The 20,158-nt window shown below is 41.0% G+C and overlaps 1 protein-coding gene across 10 annotated transcripts in view; it reads left to right on the top strand.

Annotated features, from left to right (window-relative positions):
* The window catches only part of FAM110B (family with sequence similarity 110 member B), a 293,787-nt gene that overhangs the window by 136,358 nt on the left and 137,271 nt on the right, over positions 1-20,158 (top strand). The window contains exon 3 of one of the 10 annotated variants that reach the window (XM_006126149.5): positions 13,966-14,005. The exons of the other annotated variants lie outside the window; for them this stretch is intronic. The gene's annotated coding sequence lies outside the window, so the exon portion shown is untranslated. The remainder of the gene's footprint in view (positions 1-13,965; positions 14,006-20,158) is intronic. 10 annotated transcript variants of the gene reach the window in all.

The following is a 20,158-nucleotide window of genomic DNA, read 5'->3' as shown; positions in this document are numbered from 1 at the left end:
ACTTCATTTGCAAGTTCGAATGACTAGATTAGCCGGGTGACAGTGTAGACATACCCTAAGTGAACAGTGCCTCTTACACACATACATAATTCCTTTCCTAATGTTTTCCATGTTAGTCCATTTTTTGTGTTTGCTGTGGACTGCCACCTTAGGAGGTGAAGTACTATAGGAAATGCGGAAGAAATGCAGAGAAATTAGGACATACGAAAGAAAACATACAAGAGACAAATAGCATGTAATAAGAGAGTCTGATTTTTCTAAGAATAAGAAAAGAAGTGAATGGCTTGTGATTTGTTCGCCCCCTCTCTCTAGGATTCCACCTGGACCTGGGGTACCACTGAGCCCTTTGTCCTACCCTCCTGTGTTTCCTTTCACACTGTACTGCTGTGACAAATGCAAAACCTTCCAACTTGCACTTTCACAGGTAGGGGCGCTCTCAGATGCTCACCCAGACATAAGTTCTCTAACCATTATCTTTCCAGAATAGGACCCAGAGCACTTCCATCCTGCGTTGGTCAAATCTGGTCAGTATATGAATTTAATACCTGTTCTGCCTCTTCCTCAATATGAAGATGACAGTGCAGACTTGTAGTAACCAAGGAGAGATTTTCCCCAAGCACTGCAGTCAAATTGCACTGTTTCAGATTAAAACAAAACAAGCTTATTAACTACAAAAGATTATTTTAAATCATGAGGGATAGCAAACAGTTCAAAGCATACTAGCTGGCAAATAAATAAAAACACAAACTAAACTTAACATGCTAAATAGATTGAAAATGAATAGCAGATTCTCACCCTAACTGATGGTACTAGCAGATTTGTAGATTTTTAAGGCCTAAACTACAAATGGTTTGTAGTTTATATTCCTCACGAGTTTCATACATAAGCTAGAAATCCCTTTAGCCCGTGTCCAGCACTTCCCCCAGTTCAGTCTTGGTTCCTCAGGTGTTGCCAGGAATCTTCATGTGTTGGGGAGTGATGAACTACAGAAAATGCCACTCCCTGCTTTATATAGTTGTAGCTTATGTCGAGAACCCTTTGTTTCAAAACTTGGTTCCCAGACTGGTAAAACACAAGATGGAGTCCAGAATTATGAAGCCTGGTTGCGTGTCCTTGTAGCGTTATAGCAGCCATTACTCACAGGCTGTCTGTAGCATTCTCAGAAAGGTTCAACAGTGGTAGATAAGCTTCGCCGCCAGGCTCATTATCCTGAATAGGCTCTTCTCTATCTGCTCTCTAGATTGGTGTAACTACATTTGAGGTACAGTCAATATTCATAACTTGAGATACAAAAATGATACATGACTATAAATAGGATAATCATATTCAGGAAATGATCACTTTTCCAATAGCACCTTACATGATTTAACTTGCATAAAATACATCATCATTGTGCTATTATCATATCATAATAATACCACAATGAAGAATATGAGGTACAACATCACAGGGATGAAAAGTCAACAGAACAGATCATAGGTGAAGGATAAATGAAGATTGAGACTTGGGGAGCAAAATAATTGGTGTGGTGGAGAGGGAACCACCAAGAAAGTAGGCACAAGCAGGGCTTTTTTTTTTTTTAAGTCAATATCAATGTCTACCTTTTAGTACATTGTATTGATATTCTCTGGTACATGCACATATCTGGGTTGACTTGTGAATAGGGATGGAATGTAGAATACTGAGGATGGAGTAAGTTTAACGGGTACAGTCATTGTTGGGCTTGTAACTGACGAGCCAAGATTGGATTTTTTTTTCTTTGTTTCAGATTACGTGTCGGTGTCATTTTCCTCTGTTTCCCATGCGTTCCACCCTAAAACCTCTTCAGATCATTCCTGAAAACTCATTGCTGCAGCATCATCTGCAAAAACGTTATTGTGTTTGCCGCTTAGGGTAGAGAGAGGAAGAGATGAGGAGGACACAGAATCACCCTCCAAAAATCACAAAAGTGCCTATTTGAACCATCAGGAGATATACATCAGGAGATGCCCACACTGGTTTCCGCTGCTCCCCTTGGCTGCAAAGGACGAAACGGAGCCAATGGGAGCTGTGAGGCTCCGTAGCTGCGGCGCCAGTAAATAAACAAACCAGGGCCGCCAGTTAATGTATTTCTCAAAGTGGTTTCATGGAACACTTTCAGAAACACTGCTCTAGACCATCCCTGATAGATGTCTCTCTAACCTGCTCTTAAATATCTCCAGAGATGGAGATTCCACAACCTCCCTAGGCAACTTCTTCTAGTGTTTAACCACCCTGACAGTTAGGAAGTTTTTCCTAATGTTCAGCCTAAACCTCCCTTGCTGCAGTAGTAAGCCCATTGCTTCTTATCCTATCCTCAGAGGCTAAGGAGAAGAATTTTTCTACCTCCTCCTTGTGAAACTGCTATCATGTCCCCTCTGTCTTTTCCTTTCCAAACTAAACAAGCCCAATTCTTTCAATCTTCCTTCATAGGTCATGTTCTCTACCTTTAATCATTCTTGTTGCTCTTCTCTGGACCGTCTCCAGTTATTCCACATCTTTCTTTAAATGTGATGCCCAAAACTAGACACAATACTCCAACTAAGGCCTAATCAGTGCAGAGTAGAGTGGAAGAATGACTTCTCGTATCCTGTTAATGCATCCCAGAAGCATGTTTGCTTTTTTACAGCAGCAGTGTCACACTATTGACTCATAGTTAGCTTGTGGCCCACTATGACTCCTAGATCCCTTTCTGCAGTACTCCTTCCTAGACAGTCACTTCCCATTCTGTATGTGTGAAACAGATTGTTCCTTCCTAAGTGGAGTACTTTACATGTGTCCTTATTAAACTTCATCTTATTTATCTTAAGACCATTTCTCCAGTTTCTCCAGATCATTTTGAATTATGACCCTGTCCTCCAAAGCACTTGCAACCCCTCCCAGCTTGGTATCATCTGTAAACTTAATAAGCGTATTCTCTATGCTGATATCTAAATAATTGATGAAGATATTGAACAGAACTGGTCCCAAAACAGATCCCTGCAGAACTCCACTTGTTATGCTCTTCCAGCAGGATTGTGAACCGTTAATAACTACTCTGAGAACAGTTATCCAGCCAGTTCTGCACCCACCTTACAGTAGACCCATCTAAGTTGTATTTACCTAGTTTATTGATGAGACGATCATGCGAGACCATATGAAATGCCATACTACAGTTTAGGTATACCACGTCCACTGCTTCTCCCTTATCCACAAGACTCGTTATCCTATCAAAGAAAGCTATCAGATTAGTTTGATGTGATTTGTTCTTTATAAATCCATGCTGGCTGTTCCCTATCACCTTATTATCTTCCAGGTGTTTGCAGATGAATTCCTTAATTACTTGCTCCATTATCTTTCCTGGCACAGAAGTTAAAATGGTTGGTCTGTAGTTTCCTGGGTTGTTGTTATTTCCCTTTTTACAGATGGGCACTATAGCTGCCCTTTTCCAGTCTTCTGGTATCTCTCCTGTCTTCCATAATTTTTCAAAGATGATAGCTAAAGGCTCAGATACCTCCTCTCTCAGCTCCTTGAGTATTCCCGGATGCATTTCATCAGGCCCTGGTGACTTGCAGACATCTAACTTTTCTAAGTGATTTTTAACTTATCTTCTAAACCTACCCCCTTCCCACTAGCATTCACTATGTTAGGCATTCCTTCATCATCAGATTTCTTGGTGAAGTCTGAAGTCATTAAGCACCTCTGCCATTTTCACGTTTCCTATTACTGTTTTTCCCTCCTCACTGAGCAATGGGCCTTCCCTGTCTTTGGTCTTCCTCTTGCTTCTGATATAGTTATAGAAAGTCGTCTTGTTTCCCTTTATGTTTGTAGCTAGTTTGAGCTTGTTTTGTGCCTTTGCCTTTCTAATCTTGCCCCTGAATTCCTGTATCGTTTGCTCATATTCATCCTTTGTCATTTGTCCTAGTTTCTGTTTTTTTATATTACTCCTTTTTGATTTTTGGATTGTGTAAGATCTCCTGAGTTAAGCCAAGGAGGTCTTTTGCCATACTTTCTATCTTTCCTATGCAGCAGAATAGCTTGCTCTTGGGCCCTTAATAATGTCCTTTTGAAAAACTGCCAACTCTCTTCAGTTGTTTTCCCCCTTAGTCTTGCTTCCCAGGGGACCTTACCTACCAGTTCTCTGAGTTTACCAAAATCTGCCTTCCTGAAATCCATTGTCTCCATTTTGCTGTTCTCCCTTCTACCATTCCTTAGAATCATGAATTCTGTGATTTCATGATCACTTTCACCCAAGCTGCCTTCCACTTTCAAATTTTATTTGTTAAAATCAAATCTAGAAGAGCTTTCCCCCACTAGCTTTTACAAACTTCTGAAATAAAAAGTAGACAAACCAATGCACAAAAACACCTTAGGTTTTTCACTTATGATCCTCAGTTGCCTTTTCTAAGTGCAGCTCTCACTCCTCACTTAGGCTCTGCTTCCTCTTTGGAAACCTTCCTTGGGCACCTATCTATAGTCTGTTCAGCCCTTCCTGTCAGGCCTTGATTTGCCCTGTTGACACAGCATTACCTTCCTTAAGCTTAAGTCACTCAGTTTCCCCACAGCCCTCCTTTGGCTCAATAATCCTTCTCCCCTTTTATGCAGGGATCTGGTATCACCACCTCCAGGTGGTGATGAAGAGGAAGCCCAACCTTCCCTTTACTATGTGGCAAGCAGCAATTGTCCACTTCACTTAACCTAAGAAGGGAGCAATGGAAAATGCATGGAGCTGGAATATAAGAATCCCTGGAAAGATCCAAGTGTCTGAGTGCTAGTCTGCGTGCCACTTCCTACATGGCCTCCATGGTCTGCCTTACAGGCCCTGTTGGACCTAGCCTCCTTTCCTAGCTCCTCAGTTGGAGATCTACCCTCCAGATCTGACCTCTCTATGGAGAGCTACTATAGAGCAGTTCCCAGAGCCATCCTCTTCCTTTGTGCCTTTTTTTCCATTAAAGGTATGTGACTTATCCTATAATCTTACATATTACTAGGTGGTTAGCTGATAGAGCCATTTGACAGTTTCCTTGTTTGATACTCCTTGAAATGAAAGTTTTATTTTATAGCATCTATAGCTTACCACTGAATCTAGAACAACCAGTTTTCAGGAATCTACAGAGATAACCAAATTTTACGAATTCTTTCCAGTAACCATGCTACACAACCACATCATAAACATCCAGGAACCCAGCCCTGCAATCAGCTGCAGTGCCAACTCTGCCCACATATCTATACAAGCAAATTCATTACTGGAGCCAACAACTTAAGCTACCAAATCAGGATCATTCAATTGCATATCCAGTAATTTAATCTGTGCCAGTGTTTCTTAAACTTTTTAAGACTGAGGAACACCAAACGATAATTTTTTTTTTAGTGGGGAACACTAAGGATTTTTTTTGTATAGGGGGAAAAAAGCCCCCAGAGAAAAGTTAAGGGGGTAGAGGGGGAGGGAGGCTTGTCCCTTTAAGGGTGGCCATTTTGAATTCTGTTCTCTCTGTGGCACACCTCTGACTACCTCGTGGCACACCGGTGTGCCGCCAAACACACTTTAAGAAATGCTGATCTGTGCCATCAAATGCCAGCAATACCCCACTACTATATATATTGGACAAACTGGACAGTCCCTACGGAAAGAATCAGTGGACACACATCAGATATTCGTAAAGGGAACATACAGAAACCTGTTGGAGAGCACTTCAATCTACCTAATCACTCTTTAAAAGATCTTCAGGTAGCTGTCTTATCACAAACCAATTCTGCAAGTCAAATACACAGAGAGGTGTTGGAATTTCTATTCATCCACAAGTTCAGTTCTCATGCTGATGGCCTCAATTGAGATGAGGGATGGCTGGGACATTATCAACCTAACATTTAATGAAGGTGCAAACAGCTCTTTGTCTGTGTAGATTCTAGTGGTAGTACCCTTCCTATCTTGCTATCCTTTTATCCTTATCTGCTTCTTTTTAACTATCCAATCTCCAGGTGTTTATAGACTGCCAGTTCTGCCTACTTGTTTTTCCTGTTGATATTTTCATACCCTCTGCTCCTTGTTTCCTGCCCCCCTTCTTTTTTTTTCCTCCTCTTCCCCCCTTCCCCTTCTCCCCTATTTATTTTGGGTCTGCACATCCTAAACTCAAAACTCCGGTCATCTGAAGAAGTGGGCTGTGCCCGCGAGAGTTCATGATACCATCTATATGTTTTGTTAGTCTAGAAAATGCTACCAGACCATTTGTTGTTTTTCTAGTTTAACAAAATTAAAGTTGGTTGCAAAGATGAAATGAGAAGAAGTCAGCATAGACTGCTGGAGTGGGTAGTCGACTGGGCATCAGAAGTCCTAGCTTGTATACATCCACTGGCAAAAGCATGAAGTCATATTTTCTAAAAATAGCCTCTGAGGTGTGTGCACTCAAGTTTGGACTCTTGGCTCTGATTTTCAGAAGAGCTGAGCATTTGCACTACTTATGATCAGTTTGAATGGTGGGTGCTCAGTATGACAGATATAGCACTTTCCTGCATAATCCTTAGGAGACCCTGATGAATTCAGTGTAAGAAAGTTTGGGGTCTGTTGTGCTAAAAAAAGTGAATGGTTTATGTATTATTGTAGGATAGGATTGTATTCTTATGAACTTCAAAGGTGTATACTGAACACTGGCCTAGACAAGAATACATTTCTGGGATGGGGTCATATGTTTGACTGGGAAATCTCTTATGAGAAGTGAATGAAAGTTACCCACCTTCAGTTATACAAAAACCTAGGCTTTTAAAGAGCGTCCATTATCTGCCGATTACCTTTTCCCAGAATCTCAGGAACAAAGGCTCAAACTGTATATAAGAAAGATTACCTAAGTCATGGCTGTCATTATTTCTGAGCTGTTATGGACTCTGTAATGACAGAAAAAATACTATGTGGTATTTGAAGGAATGACTCTGGCCAGTTGAAGTTGGAGGTGATCCCTGGAGAGCTTATTAGGTTTTTGTATTGTTGGAATACATTTTCTCTGAAACTCATCTTAAGAATTCATATACTTGCTTAGAGCTGTGTAGTACCTAGTAACTACTAGCAATGGTAGCTGTTTGTAGCCTTTGAAGACAAAGCAAAATTCAGACACCGTCCTTCATAGGCAGTCTGGCTTGTCAAGAATATGCACAGTTCCCTGCCTACACCATGATCCTGGAAAAAACCCTGGTCAAGTGGGGGAGAGGCATAGCTCTCCATCCAGGAGAGGTAACAGCAGAAGAGCCAGGAGCCTAAAGTAACCATAGAGGGAGCATAAAGGTTCAGTTTTCCTGAATTGTGACATTCTGTGCATCTTAAAATCAGACTCTGTGTCCACATTTAGGAATGCATAACTTAAAAACATTATGGAAAAAATGGGCCTAAGCCTTTCAGTATCAGAATTTACCCATCTGTAAAAAATGTATACAATAAATACACCCATTGATAACAATAATATGTCTGTTATAATTAAGAATGCTAAGTGGTATGTAATTGTCTAATCATGTAGTTGGTACAATTTGTATCGACTACACAATTAGTTGATAATGGAAGGAGTTCAGTCATAGGTCATGCCGGGTCCAGGAGCTACCTCTACTGCGGCTCTGCTGTTTAAATGTTGTAAGAGATGGGCACGCAAGCTAGCTACCAACACAGGCTGCTCTGGCAGAGGCAGCAAGGGTTGGGGGAATGTGAGTAGTCAACTACTCACTCGCATCCCTGGTTATAATAAATGCTGGGAGAGTTAATATTTCATATGTGATCTAATGTCTTGGATGGAGAATGCTATGCACTGATAAAATAGTTATTACATGTACTATTTATTAATGGCCCCATTGATTACTTTGTTTTAAAATAATCTGTTTTACTTGCCCTAGTCTTAATAAAAACTGAGGCGAGAGAGACAGAGAACTTAATCCGTGTTTTAAAAGCAGGCAAGACCAATATTCTTCAGTATAAGGTAACTAATCTTCAGTTTTGACAGAAATATGAGGATTCCAGTTAGTTTGTTGGGATGATTGTGCTGTCAAATCAATTGTAAACATGTAATAAGAAAAGCAAAAAAAGATTTTGAGGAACAGCTAGCCAAAAACTCAAAAAGCAATAGCAAAATGTTTTTTAAGTACATTAGAAGCAGGAAGCCTGCTAAAAAAACAATGGGTTCCCTAGACGATCGAGATACAAAAGGAGCAATCAAGGACGATAAAGCCATTGCGGAGAAACTAAATGATTTTCTTGCTTCAGTCTTCATGGCTGAGGATGTTACAGAGATTCCCAAATCTGCACCGTCCTTTACATGTGATGAATCTGAGAAACTGTCCTGGATTGAAGTGTCGTTAGAGGAGGTTTTGGAAGAAATAGAAAAACTTAACGTTCACAAATCACAGAGCCTGATGGCATTCATCCAAGGGTTCTAAAAGAACTCAAATGGGAAATTGCAGAACTTTTATCTCTGGTTTGTAACCTAATGACTGGAAGATAGCTAATGTGATACCAATATTTTAAAGGGGCTCTAGAAGCGATCCTGGCAATTACAGACTGGTAAGTCTAACTTAAGTACTGGGAAAATTAGTCGAAAAAATAGTAAAGAATAAAATTGTCAGGCAAGTAGAAGAACATAATTTGTTGGACAAAAGTCAACATGGTTTCTGTAAAGGGAAATCTTGTCCTTCTAATCTATTAGAATTCTTTGAAGGGGTTAACAAACATGCAGACAAGGGGGATCCAGTAGGTATAGTATACGTAGATTTTCAGAAAGCCTTTGACAAGGTCCCTCACCAAAGGCTCTTGTGTAAATTACATTGTCATGGGATAAGAGGAAAGGTCCTTTCATTGACTGAGAACTGGTTAAAAGACAGGAAACAAAGGGTAGGAATAAATGGTAAATTTTCAGAATGGAGAGGGGTTACTAGTGGTTTCCCCCAAGGGTCAGTCCTGAGACCAATCCTGTTCAACTTATTCATAAATGATCTAGAGAAAGGGGTAAGCAGTGAGGTGGTAAAGTTTGCGGATGATACTAAACTGTTTAAGGTAGTCAAGACAGAAGCAGACTGTGAAGAACTTCAAAAAGATCTCACCAAACTGAGTGACTGGGCAACAAAATGGCAAATGAAATTTAATGTGGATAAGTGTAAAGTAATTCACATTGGAAAAAATAACCCCAACTATACGTACAGTATGATGGGAGCTAATTTGGCTACCACAAATCAGGAAAAAGATCTTGGAGTTATCGTGGATAGTTCTCTGAAAACTTCCACACAGCGTGCAGCAGCAGTCAAAAAGGCAAACAGGATATTAGGAATTATTAAGGGATAGAAAATAAGACACAGAACATCTTACTGCCTTTGTATAAAACTATGGTATGCCCACATCTTGAATACTGTGTACAGATGTGGTCTCCTTACCACAAAAAAGATATTTTGGCCTTGTAAAGGATTCAGAAAAGGGCAACTAAAATGATTAGGGGTTTGTAACGGTTACTATATGAAGAGAGGCTAAAGCGACTGGGACTTTTCAGTTTAGAAAAGAGGAGACTGAGGGGGGATATGATAGAGGTATATAAAATCATGAGTGCTATGGACAGGGTGAATAAAGAAAAGTTATTTATTAGATCCCATAATAGAAGAACTAGAGGACACCAAATGAAATTAATGGGTAGCAGGTTTAAAACTAATAAAAGAAAGTTCTTCTTCACACAGCGTGTAGTTAACCTGTGGAACTCCTTGCCAGAGGAGGCTGTGAAGGCTAGGACTATAACAGAGTTTAAAGAGAAGCTAAATAATTTCATGGAGGTTAGGTCCATAAAAGGCTATTAGCCAGGGGATAGAAATGGTGTCCCTGGCCTCTGTTTGTCAGAGGCTGGAGATGGATGGCACGAGACAAATCGCTTGATCATTGTCTTTGGTCCACCCCCTCTGGGGCACCTGGCAGTGGACACTGTCAGCAGACAGGCTACTGGGCTAGATGGACCTTTGGTCTGACCCAGTACAGCCATTCTTATGTTCTTAACACTCATCTTTTCCTCCCACAGGCAGAGGAATGCCATGCCATTCTGGAAACTTCAATCCCAGTTTTTCAGTGAGATGAGACAGGCAGTGATAGCACCAATGTTCCCTCTGAGCTTTTCCATCCATGTGTGGATTTTTTCCATCCATTTGAGAAATTTTTATGTGCAAATGTGCACAACCTGTAGAAACAAAAAGCCTCTGCAAATCAGCTGGGTGGCCACACAGGCGTATGGCTTACAGGGAAAACTGGATGTCACCGCCAAAAATTCCAGCTATGCAGTGTGATTCTAGCTGTATTGGTCTCAGGTGGTGAAATAATATCTTGTATTGGACCTACTTCTGTTGGAGAGAGAAAAAGCTCGCGAGCCATACAGAGTTCTTAAGAAGCTTATTTCTCTCACCAACAGAAGTTGTCTTTAATAGACCTGGTAGTTAGTTTTCTGCTACCAATACTGACTCTATCACTAAGTTTTCAACACAAGGTACATTAAACGGGTCACGGTTGACACCAGTCTCTTCCTGTGAAATGGATACATTTTACACTAATTGTTAAACCAGTGTTTGACATCAAATATTTAGAGCCCACTGACTGGGAATCAACTTTTAGACCCATATGACTTTACGTAGCTGTTTTCTGTTTCTGTCTAGAGGTAATTTTGGGTAAAGGAACAAAAAAGCCCAAAAGGAAGAAGGGTTTGGGATAATTTTATAGCTAGGGGTCTTGTTAACTATCAATTTTACTTTCTTGTTTACAAGCTTACAATACTTTTGTTGTAAATAAATTGCTACATGGCTCTAAAAAGCTTTGCTTGTCCATCCCACGTGTTAATCATCTGCTGTACTAAAGACTCACTACATTCCTAATTGAAAGGCTGATTGTATCTTTGAACTCTTTCTTTTCATTTACATGGCAGATAGCTGTGCATCTTTCCAGATGAAAATCTCAAGTGTGTGTGTGTATCTTTGCATATTCTGCTCGAGAGCCGGTCAGTTCAAATAAAGTTGTGTGTATATGTTTTTTCTTGTGGAGATATTGTCTCACTAATGCTGTTTAGGGTCAAGCTCTCAATAAATATAGGGAAAAGGGAAAAAAAAACCAAACCAATTTTAAACAGCCAGCCAAACCGTACTTATATAAATATTTTATCATTTTAAGAATAAAGAAGGCTGCAAACAGCATGCTGCTTTTCACTAGCATGATACTGTTTTAGAAAATAACTAAAACGTATTTTATAGTTTCATTGTTTTACTTTCTCTTTATTTTCTTCAGTAAATAGTCCTTTCATTTGTTTGACTCAACGAGAGCACAGTAGGACAATCAATCTAAGCAAAGTTGGGCCTTGTCAGTACTTCAGTTGGAAACCCCCAAGGAAAAGCCAGTGATCGTGAAGATGGTAGAGGGAATGGAATATAAATATGCACAAATATCATTAATTCTGAAGTGTTTGACTACCAGGTTCAGCTAAATCAACAGCTACTCTTTGTCTCTCTCAAGTGGCAAAGAAAACACACTGTTGTTCTTAGGCTAAGAACCATGTTTCTTTGAGCATAAGGCTAGAGAAAGAACTTCTCTCCGTAGAGATACAGCAAACCCTTCTCCTTCCTCTCAAGGAAGGATCACCCTAACTATGTGTGCTCAGCAACCTGTTCCCCAGGGCCCACATACATATGCTCCATTTCTGGTTTGGGGAGAAAGAAGAGCAATTTCCAGCTGCGATGAGACTCAGTTCACAAGAAAGAGACATCAGCCTCCTTTCTGTAGCTCAATAGGGAAGGGAACAAATATCCCTACCTCAATAGCCTCATATACCCTAGCTCAATAATCACCTTGGTTGGTCTCAGCACATGAGTGAGAAAATTTAGAACTCTCACAGACTTTCCTCAGGGCCTGGAATCACCACATACTATCGTAATATTCTACTTAGAAAGATGTGTTTGTAGATATCTTTAGAGCAGGGGTGAGCAATAATTTTTGGTGGGGGGCCACTCCAAAATTTTGGAAAGTGGTTAAGGGTCACACTTGTCTATAGAGCAGATGCAGTGTCTAGGGTTGAGGTTGGGTCCAGAAGGGTGCACAGGGTAATGGATTGGGGTGCAAGAGATGGTGTGAGATCTGAGTGGGAGTTTGGGTAAAGGAGGGGGTTGTGACCTGAGGCAGGAGATTGGGGTGCAGGGTCTGGGAGGGAGTATGGATGCAGGAGAGATTCTGGCCTGGTGGAGGAGTATAGAAGGGGATATAGGGTCGGGAAGGAGTTGTGACCAGGGGTAGGGGGGGCAGAGGGTTTGGATAGTGACCTGGGAGAGAGAGTTGGGGAAGAGGTGCTAGAGGCAGGCTTTGACTGGGAGGTGCTTACCTAAGCCAGCAGCCCTGCAGCACCCCCAAGTCAGGCTGATCTCCCTGCCTGCTGCAGCCCCAGATCACTTTAAACTGAAGGTTCGTTATCTCCATGTGGCTCAGCTCAGGGAAGGGAAATAAGCTTTTGCTGCCCCCATCCTCCCACGCCAATCTCTCAGCTCCTGTTGGCTGGTTATTTCTAGCCTATAGGAGCTGAGGATTGGACTGGTGGCTGGGAGATCACATGAAGCCTTCCCCTCCCTGCAGAGCAGAAAGCCGCATGGACTGCTCTTTGAACTGTGGCAGCTGTGTGCCTGAGGGTTCTGGCAGGGTGGTCTGTGAGCCGGATTTGGCTCCTGGGTCGTATTTTGCCCAGCCCTGCTTTAGAGAGTGACTATGGCCTAATTTCCCCCTCCCATGCTCTTCAGAGGAAGATGACTAATTTACTCCATCAATCCTTCTGAAGTAAAGAGTCCCTCTTTCTCTCTCCATATTGTATCCACACGAGTGTCATCTGGAAGTAAGAAAGTTGACCACTTTTTTCCCATTCTGCAACCAGATTGGGAGATCAGGATGTGATTCTGCTGCTTATTGGCACTTCAAGTTTCTGAGGCAGAGATACCATATGCCCTGAACCTATGGGTAGTTAGTCCTGGGAATCAGTATGTGCTTTAAGAAAAGCTCAGCTCTCTTGGCTTTGGCACTGTATTGTGCACGTGTTGAAGATCGTTAAGCTGTTGTGGGCTTTTTACAGGTTTCCTCAAAACTGTCTTTTAGGAAAATAAACATATTCCCTGGCGTGAACATGGTGTGCTATGGTATCAGTCTTCTATCCCTGATTTTACTAAATTACTTAAAACAGAGCAGAGAATAAGGGATGAAAGCAAAACGTGAGTAAAACATACTGTTCACACAGTTTATTGGTCCATAGTGCTCAAGAAGACTGTTCAATGACAGAAATCTTCTCCATACCTACATTAGGCAAAATAACATCAGGAGGCTCACTGATTGAAGAGAACAAGTAGTTTCCGTATCCAGTGTGCATGGCAAAATTACATAATCAGTTAGAAATACCAAATTATGAATCATACATACTAGGGAATGTTCACAAGCCATACAATACATTCAGTATTTTTTTAAATAACTAATATGCATCCACATATCTTATTTGTTACCGCATCACAGAAATGCAGGGAGAATGAAGTGTAGAACCAGAGAAAACACTGGAATGGGTGTTGATAGTTTTACGTCTTACTTTGTTTTTGCAGCCGGCTCAAAGTGAGAAGAGGCTCACTACATCAGTCTACTGATGACTCATGGTAGAGGTTGTAGCTCACTGTAGTCTACAGCATCCCTCCAGTCTCCCTCTAGTTGAGGAGCAGTGTATGCAGTGCTCCAGATGTCTTCAGCTGGCATATCGTCTCTTTGGGACTCCCCTGGATTGCTGTACCATGTATCTGCAGCCAGACTGAGAATAAGGGAGATATAACCAGCATGTCATAGATGCTGGCCTGCAGTAGCTAACTGGCATAACACAACAAAGTTAATACTTTTTCATTTTACAGCTAGCATCTGCATGAGCAGTTCCGAATTAAACATAATTTTATATATGACTTTTATTTATGTTCGTGCAGGTCATCGTTGAAGTGAGATTTCATGCTTTTAAATGAACTTGTAAGTGGCTAATTTTTTACTTAAATGTTCTACTGATCAAGGTTATGGACTTAATTTTCCACCATTTTTTTTGTGCAGTTCTGTAGAATGCAGTGGAGTAGCAGAGGTGTAAATCAGTGCACTGTGCCTCTCTCTTAGTCTAAGTTAAAATATACTTTTGGTATTGTGTTAAGAAGTTTATCTTGTATATGTCATTTTATCGACAGACTGCTGGGAGAGGTTTGTTACCAACAGTCAAATTTAAATATTGAATTTAATATATGGGTTCATTAGGCATTTCATAGATTATTTCAGATTCAGATGCTGATTAAATTACAATTATATTCCCCTTATCTACAAAATTTCAATTTGATAATCTGAACACATCTCCCTGTCAGTTTTCCCAGGGACTTCTACATTGGCACAAACTACGGGGATCAGTGTTCACTATCCTGTACATAGGTGTACTGAATGAGGGAGGGTTCAAAAATCTTTCCCTAACTGGGCAAACCCAACCAGTCCCCTCAAAACCAAAGTTTACCCCATGTATGCCATGCAGAGAATGAAGAATATTATTATGAGTATTATTGGTTTTGAAAAAAATCCACTTTGTATGTTGGAGTAGCATTTAAAGCCTAGACAGTTAAAGTGTGTGTGTGTGTCTGTGAGGCTGTGTCCAGACTCAGGGGTTTTTTCGGAAAAAGTAGCCTTTTTCCGAAAAAATTTCACCTGCGTCTAGACTGCAGCCGCGTTCTTTCGAAATTAAATCGAAAGAATGCGGCTTTTCTTTCGACGGCGGTAAACCTCATTTCACGAGGAAGAACGCCTTCTTTCGAAAGTGCTCTTTCGAAAGAAGGCGTTCTTGAATGTAAATAGGGCTTCTTCGAAAGAGAGCATCCAGACTCACTGGGTGCTTTCTTTTGAAAAAGCGGCTTGCTTTTTCGAAAGTTCTGCATGCAGTCTAGACGCTCTCTTTCAAAAGAGGCTCTTTCGAAAGTATCTTTCGAAAGAGCCTTGCGTCTAGACATAGCCTGAGTGTGTGAGTGAGTGAGAGAAAGAGAGAGACTGACTATAAACATTGTATAACAAGGGCTAAATAAACCAGCTTCCTTGATTGTTTTTATATCTAATTGCCAACAACTGCATTTCTGACTCCTCATTCCTCTGACAGCTTGCCTCTTAGCTCTGTCTGAGGTGTACATTTCTTTCACTGAACAGAATTATTGGTCTTTTGCTCCATATCATGGACATTAGACACCAACAACTTGATTAAAGGCTCCACGGAACACTGATTTGCTTCTCTTTATTTGTACACCTATCTCAGTCATTGTTATCCTGGGATCCAACTCAAGTTGGGTGAATCCCTTGTGACATGACCTTTTCTAGCAATTTCACAGTTTACTTCATGTTCTCTCACGGAACCCTTGAGAACAGGCAGTTTGTTTATTGCAGAGCCAGACAATTGTAACATTCCACTGACAACAAGGCTGCAATATCAGTGGCAATACTTGTGTTTTCTGTTACCAAGACCTCAGTCTTTCCTTTTAAAAGATTCAGTAGGATATAGATCTTGGCAATTATATCTACCTTTGTTCATTATAAAAGAACATGATAGCTCACATTGATAATCCCGTTATAAATCTGTATTCCTGGTATGTCACTGACTTGGGCTGTGTGAATCCCAGTTATTTTTCTAGGCACCCAAAAGGTGTTTGCAACAGCTATGCAACTGCTTTATTCCCCCAAAACTGCTAGTGGTAGGTCTGACTTTCCGGGACTAATCTTAGGGTGTCTGTTGTGTGCAGAAATGTTTTCTCTAGTTAGTGTTTTAAGTCATCAGACTTAGTAGGTATTGGATACTGTTCTCAAGTTTTATGGGTGAGTATAGCAGAAATATTAAGGACTTTTCATTCCTTTATCTGAGTCATTCACTTAGTTAGTAGTTCTGCTGACTGATGTATATACTAGAATAGAATCCAGCTCACTCTTCCATAGCTGCCATGTGCTGTGCTAACAGAAGTCAAAATCAAGAAAGAAAATTGTCAGTGAAATAACCAGTCAGTAATTGAAATACAGATAGGGAGCCATATCTGCTGAGTAAGGACATTCATCATGCATAGTGGACTTTTTTAACCCAGCTACATGATAAAGATGATGGTAGTTATTAGTATTTGTTTACGTTAGGAATGTCTATTTAAAATATTTGTGTAACACAACATACTTCAAATGTATTAATTACGTTTTTCCAAATTGTCATGTACTAACATATTGAATTAGAGAAAACTTAACTTATCCATAATGCAACATGGTGGCATTCTATAAAGTCTGATCAATAAACATAAAATACAGATCTTTTTGACTAATTAGCTTAATGAGAACATTTCTAATTCCATAATCCCTACCAATGAAGTGGGAAAGGTGAGAAAATAATTGGCTACAGAGAGAGTAATATGTTACAAGCCAGATGTGATAGTATAAATATCAATATCCAAAATATAAGCTGGTCAAAAATGGTGCAAGGTTTGTTTTTGTTTGTTACTGAAATTCCAAATTTCAGTCTTTTATCAAAAATCGCTACTTATCTCTTAGAGTCTACTTTGTGTGCTTCTCCCAATAATCCATACAAATGTATTATGAAAAGTACATATATTATTTTATAATAGTCCTAAAAGTATTTGAAAGGCTCTTCTGATCTTGGTTCTTAAAGTGGAAACATTTTAGCGAGCTGCACTTTGTAACAGTAGCATGCTACACTATACCTCATCATTTTCACTGAATTGTAGTAGTGTTCCTGTAGGGCATTAGGGTGACCATATTTCCTAAAGTAAAATTGGGATGGCCTGGAGCTTGCACGAGCTGCTCTCCTGCCTACTAGGATTGCCAGAGTTCCCCTACCCCTGAACTCTGTGTTCCATGCTGCCACTCACAGCTGGGGCTTACACCATACCCCAAGTTCCAAAGCCAATGCTGCCTGGGGATGACCCTCCATATGCTGTCTTCTCCGTGCTACCTGCAGCAAGGTCTGACCCGCTCTCTCTCCCCACACAAGATGAGCCTGGGGTTGAGTGCCCAATCTCTGTGACTCCTGCAGCTGGAGTTGGGGTTGACTCCAACCTCCATGTTGCCCAAAGCTGGGACTGACTCCCTGAGCTGCCCAGTATCTCACATTGCAATCCTTCCTCCTCCCTCTGCCCGTGTTTCTTTGTGCCCCTCAGGGGAAGCACATCCTTTTTTTTTTTTTTTTTTTTTTTTTTTTTTTTAAACTGAGCATTTGCTTCTGCCAACCAATCAGTTGGCAAGAGCAAAAGGGGACAAACACATTTTTTTTCAAAGTCAAGACAGAGCTTAGAAAGAGGATTGTCCCAGCTAAGACAGGATACATGTGTGATAGTTTCCTCCCTCCATGCTTTCTGAAAATTGACTTATGACTATAAATATGCATAATTCAGTGATGCTTTAGGCAAAATACTTTATGTAATCTATCAATTCTAATGTTACAATATGCTGGATCTGTATATCCTATTTTGGTTCATGTATCATTCTTGTATCTAAAGTTAGAAATAAGAAGTTAGAGGCTGTTTATAGTTTAAAAGGCACTAATGAGAGCCATTACTGGTGTCAACCACTCCTCCTCCCCTCCCTCCCCCCCATGCCTTAATGACTTGGTGATCAACTTAATGATTTGTAAAGAGCATTGTCCTGAAAGTCTATAAGTATTTGGACTAGTAAGACACCTGGTAAACTTCCATAGAAGGGGAGGAATATAAAACAGAAGATTCCCACACTGGGGAAAAGGCTACTTATGCAGTGGGAAGCTCTCAGTCCTTTGTGTTCAGCTGGTCTAGCACACTCCAAAGAAACACACAGGGCTGGCGATCCGAGTCAGAGTGAGAGTTTGTGTCAGACTTGAAGACTGTGCCTTAAATAAGAACATCACTTTAGGGTGAGAAACTGCTTGCATTAAGGTGTTTTTAGTGGATTAGAACTAGCTATGTGTTTTCTTTTAATTTTAATTTAGTAACTTACCCTGATCTGTTTTCACTTGCAACCACTTAAATCCTACAGTTTATACTTAATAAAAACATTTATTTTCTATCAGACCCAGTGTAAATAATTGCTCCCTGAGGGGAATGACCAGTGTGCATATCTCTCTTTCATTGATAAAGAGGGCAAACATCCTCTTGAGCTTTCCTTTGTAAACTTTTACACAGAGAAAGAAAGCTTTATTTGGGGCTTTGATCCCTTTCAGGGGTTGGTTTCCTGGGTGCTGTGCCCTAGACCTACATCCTCCCAGAGAAGAAGTGGTTCAGTGTCATTGCTTTTCAGGGGGAGTGGTTACTTCAACTCTGTGCCTTGTTTGGGGGAGACCAGAGGATCTGTCCCTGCAGGACAGCGTGGTTGAGAGCAAGAAGGCATGATCAGCAATCCAAAGGAGACTTCTGTGATTGCACTCTGTCACAATATTGTCATCCTAGGCATTACTGCCTGGCAAGCTGGTATGCTGTAGATCCATTCACTGGCTTCCAGCTGAGTAAAATCAGATTACTTGCAGTATAAGTCAGTTCTAGATTTCCATTCTATTCCAGGAGGTAAACTCTGGTCTCATTAACTTCAGAGAGACCAGAATTGTGCCCTAGCTTCACTATCAAATACTGTGTCTGCACCATAACCAAGTTCTACCAATAAGTGAAAGCTTTTTGTAGAAAAAGGATTACGGGCAGTGCTTGCTCTGTGGCTATTAACTTGCAAGCCCTCTTCACTCTGAAATGTCATTGACTTAACTGTGAGTACCAGGTGTGGAAGGCTTATCATAATCTATCATATATTAAGTACATCATAAAATATGTTCCTGGCTAACTTGAATCAACTGATATTAACAATATTTTGAAAAACTTGTTAACAGGCCTTTTCAGTCCTCGGAAAATGCTGCTGAAGTACATGACTGGGGGGTCAGTGACTAAGAAAGCTGTATCAGCAGGGCTTGACAAACCTCTGTTTCTACTCGCCCGTGGCAAGTAGATTTTCAGCCAGTCACTCCGTGCACCCCATTAACTGGCGCTGCGTGCATGTGCAGTGCCGGTCTGGCACATGCATGCACAGTGCGGGGCTGGCGAGTAGCTCTCGCCGCAATTTGTCGAGCCCTGTGTATCAGTGTAGTAGTTTTAAAAGGAGCTCAAGGTTTTTTCTCTTATCGTCATCTAAAAATGGCAGAAAGTTTTGTGTGTGTGTGTGTGTGTGAGAGAGAGAGAGAGAGAGAGAGAGAGAGAGACAGCATCACATACAAATTTTCCATTGTCATTTACGCTGGCCACTTGCTTTCCTCTTATAAAAAGATTTAAATTTGTTTGAATATGCAGGTGTATGTGACACAATGACTTAGTGCATAGCTAGACTTCCTTTGAAAGTGTAGCCCTGTTTATTTTGTTTTGAATGAATGTATAAACTGCTTAGACTGATATGGCATACAAGGGTTTAAGATGCGGTAGGGAAGCTGAGTGCCCTAGGCTTGCCTGGATCTGCCCCCAAGGATTGGGGAGCCTGAACTGGCACTCCAGCCCCCGCTGGCATTAGGGAGCCTGCGCTGGTACTCCAGCCACCTCTCCCCTCCCATCTCCCATGCCACCTCACCACTGGGCTGGAGCACACAAACTCTACTAGGCTCCCCCCACACACACACAGCACTGGTGAGTGAGAGGAATGTGGGGAGTGTCTTTCTTCTCAGTCAGGGGCCACATCGGTGAAGGTTTTTTTGTTTTTTTCATTTCTCGCTTGTGGGTTGCCTCTGATTTATTTTCTGTGGGTCAGTGGCTCCGACCCAAACAAGGTCCCCCCACCTCTAGTTTAAGACTAAGGTCTGGGGTTTCTCAAATATGTGTTACTGAGTTGATAGCTTCTCCAGAGTACAGCCAGATTGTTTCCATCATTTTTCTGCTGCAGTAGATAGAAATATTTCTTGGTTCCTTGCATAGTTTCCTGGTTCTTCCTTTGTCCTGGGCTGCATGTGATGTCTTGTCTTATGTTAATGTTGTGTCCCTGTTTTCTCTTACATCAGGGAATTATTTAACCATGTTGAAAAGTACCTTTGCATTTTTTTAATTTGTCATTCCTATAGGGGACTGCAGTATTTCTACTTTTTGTCCTGTTTGATCTTTCTTCCTTTCACAAGACAATTAC

Source organism: Pelodiscus sinensis, chromosome 2, assembly GCF_052426305.1.
Source record: "Pelodiscus sinensis isolate ZL-2025 chromosome 2, ASM5242630v1, whole genome shotgun sequence".
In the NCBI taxonomy this organism is placed as follows: Eukaryota; Metazoa; Chordata; order Testudines; family Trionychidae; genus Pelodiscus; species Pelodiscus sinensis.
This window is presented reverse-complemented; position numbering and strand designations above follow the sequence as displayed.